This window comes from Ixodes scapularis, unplaced genomic scaffold, assembly GCF_016920785.2.
Source record: "Ixodes scapularis isolate PalLabHiFi unplaced genomic scaffold, ASM1692078v2 PGA_scaffold5__190_contigs__length_132052651, whole genome shotgun sequence".
NCBI classification, from domain to species: domain Eukaryota; kingdom Metazoa; phylum Arthropoda; class Arachnida; order Ixodida; family Ixodidae; genus Ixodes; species Ixodes scapularis.
This window is the reverse complement of record NW_024609880.1, coordinates 18,938,165-18,941,566: the sequence shown is the minus strand read 5'-3', so window position 1 is coordinate 18,941,566 and position 3,402 is coordinate 18,938,165.

The window sequence follows — 3,402 nt, the reverse complement described above, 5'->3', positions numbered from 1 at the left end:
GTGGATAAGCATCCTGCTGTGGACAGAGGGCGCATGAAAAGTTTAATTGTTTTGGGTAGCAGAAATTCGGGCCTCCCAAAATGCCACACGTGTAGAAGCGTGCCTGCCAAGCTAACTACATCAACTCAGTCACGAGACTTCCCATAGATGATACTTGCACAAGCAGTACAAGCACCATCAAGAATACTAAAGTTTTCCGAAGGCCCCCCGTTTCCTCCGCTGAACGTTTATAAGTAGGATGTCACCAGCTCAAGCAATAGACCATTCGCTAAATGTCCCAAGCGCCCAGGTCAGCGGTCGAAGAATCATGAGGATGATGTTCCTTCTGTTCTCCAGTGATCGATATTTTCGACCATTTTGATGATTACACTCTTTGAAGTGAACTCCGGAGTCATTTTGAATAAGTGTTCTGTAGAGCCCCAAGAACTGTAATAGCACTTTGTAAAGTTTATCATCAGTATCAACTTTTTTGATACTGTGCATGCAATCCACATTTCAACCTGGCAGTGCTGCAGACATCGCTTAGAATACAATCATTCTCGCGATTGTTATTTAGCAGAAACTACTTAAAAAGCCGAGAATTCATAACAACCTAAACCACGACTTGAGTCAGCGGGACTCTTTAAAATATTTTCTAGGATTCCTAAGTAAATATCAGCGTCTTTGAAGCAGTACGAGAATGATAATATTGTAAGATATTTCTGCGGCTAAGCCAGGTTGAAGGGCGATTGGCCTGTAGATATCAACAACGCTAACTTTGACGAGAAATTATAAAAGTATATTGCAGGTCCTTGGATTCTACACGACGCTTGTTAAAGATGACTCCGGATTACACTCATAAATATGTAAGGACCGAATTGGTCGAAATTACCGATCACTGGGGAACTGAAGGAACGCCGTTTCCAGAATTCTTCGAGTGCGGGCCGGGGCGTCTGTGGTATTTAGCGAGTGGTCTATCGGACCCGAGCCCGATGCCTAGCGTCCGGCGGCTCCTTGATTGGACACGAGGCCCGCCGAGCACTAACGCAGTACTCGTAAATAACTTAAGCCTTCGCTCCATGTCACTGTGATAACGTCAGACTTATAGTAGCCGTTTCTCATTATTCTACGTGTACAAATGAGGAGCAGCCCAGCTCAATTGTAGGTATTCGAACTACAAATGAAGAACAGCCCAACATGCCTCCGCCCGCAAAAACACATTTGCATTGTGTCGTCCATCAGTTTTCTGTGCTTTTTATACACCAAACTACCGATACTAAAAACGAAGCATCAAAAGAGACTACATACGCGCGAAGATTGTTGATGACAAAGTTGCAGTCGCCATTTTAACAGTGTCCTAAGAATATGGCGACAGCGGGAGTGTACGCATGCGCAGATGCTTACTGGAAAAAAAGGTATATTGTCATAGAGATCAGTGACGCGCCGCGCCGAGCTTCGCACTCCCGCCGCTGCCTCAGCCAGCGGCGCAGCAGTCACCAGCGTGCTAGAGTAACTGTATTGGCTCTGCTTGCATAGCCAAAGTATTGCTATCGTTTTCCTTGAGCCGCCAACTCGTATTTGATGAGAATCGGTCACGTGCACTGAACTGAATCCAACTCTCATTAGAGAAAGCTACCTTGCAGGCGACGAGTTTCGGGCGAAGCATGCTTCTCGGTTTGCGTTTGCGAAATATACATCCTACACTAAAATCGAAGAAACTGGAAGGTTACTTGACCATTCAACATTATGTGTAGCCACGAGATACAGTAACATCGTGTTCTTTTATAACGTGAGCGATGTTTTAAATCATATTTCTAAAGGTCTGGAAAGCAGACGACACGGAGGATGATCGCGTTTCTCGCGTCTGCGGCGCTCGCGGAGTGATACGCGACTGGCGCATCCGGGCACTTCGGACCAGATATCAACGCGCAGCTACGGCTTTCAAAGGGACGACGCTTTGGTCGGCGACTCTGTTCTGCCAAAGGCATAAAGAAAAACAGGAGACAAATGGCGAGTCGACGGGGGCGTGTGCTTGTCTTCCTGAGTGTCTGGTGTGAGATTGGTTTTCCCTGCGCTGTCACCGTCAAGAGTCGACGGCGTACGCGTTGGTTGTCCCTGCACTGTATCCCGTCTGCTCCGCTCGCCGCGGTGCGCCGCTTCACAGCCACGCCATTCGCGCCTTCAGATCTCCCGAGGAGGTGACGGTCGCTTCCCGCAGTGCGGCCTAGGATTGAGCATTGCCGACCTGGGAGCATAATTGCGATACTCTGCTCCGCAAGCGGAGCATATGCGATTGCCCTACAGCGAGCCAGGGCAGTCAGCGCGGCGCACCGCCGCACTCCCCTGCCGGCGCTGCGGCCACTTCTGCTCCACTCGGCGCCGAGGAACAAAGCGGCGCCTGAAGCATCTATTTCGTCGGCGGCCGCACCCTTGGCACTAGCTAAACGTGGCCGTCCTCTCCAGTACACCGCAGACAAACTGAGGAAGCGGAAGTACGCAGGAAAGCGAACGAAGATGCAGGCAGCGAAAAGCGCCATTGTTGGCAAGTCTCCGAATACACGGCTGGCGGAACGAGCTACGGCGCAACGCGCTAGGAGACAGAACGTAATGCTTTCGCATTAACAACTCATAAAAAGTGCTTCGGTGTATTCGGAATTTTTTCTACTGCTGTAGGTTGAAGACGTGTGCATAAAAGTAGAAGCCAACTAGAAACGCACAAATTCGAAACGTTTGATTAAATGTAAAAACACACGGGACGTTTCTATGGGTGCAACCTCCTTTCAGCTTGACTACATATTTTGTTTTGAACCAGACTTACTTCCCTATACCTATATTTATGTAATTTACATCGCAATTTATAAATTGTGTCCTTTTTCAGTCATATACCGTGTTTACACATGGCAAATAGATTTCTGTAATGCGCCCAGTCATTAAGCCAGCATGGAAATATTTATTTTACATATTTATTACATCGTCAATATAATATTATAAAAAAAGAACAATTTGGAATGATAATATAATTCGGGGGAATACCTCTTGTTAGACCAATCCCAGCTTGTATATTTTGGTTAACAAAATGTTAAACTTTCTAAAATGCTCAATCAATCAAGCCATTAGGAACGTTTCAAAATGCATAAACGGAAACATTGTGAAAACAGCATCCGCCCCTTTGTGTCGCCTTTTTCCTTGGAAGCGCACAGCCCAATTGTGTTCCTTCAGCTTCGAGTACATGGTGAGCAGGTTCCCACAGCTTCTGTGGTCGGCTATGGACGAATCAATATACGTCCTTCAAAAACACCGAAACATGCAAGAAAAAAGTTGACAACAAAATTACCAAAGTAGAATTCTGGACGCTTATCACGGGCCAAGTTTGCGGGTGGCGTATCAACAGTGGCTTTTTCTTTTGATATTGAAGTGCTCAAA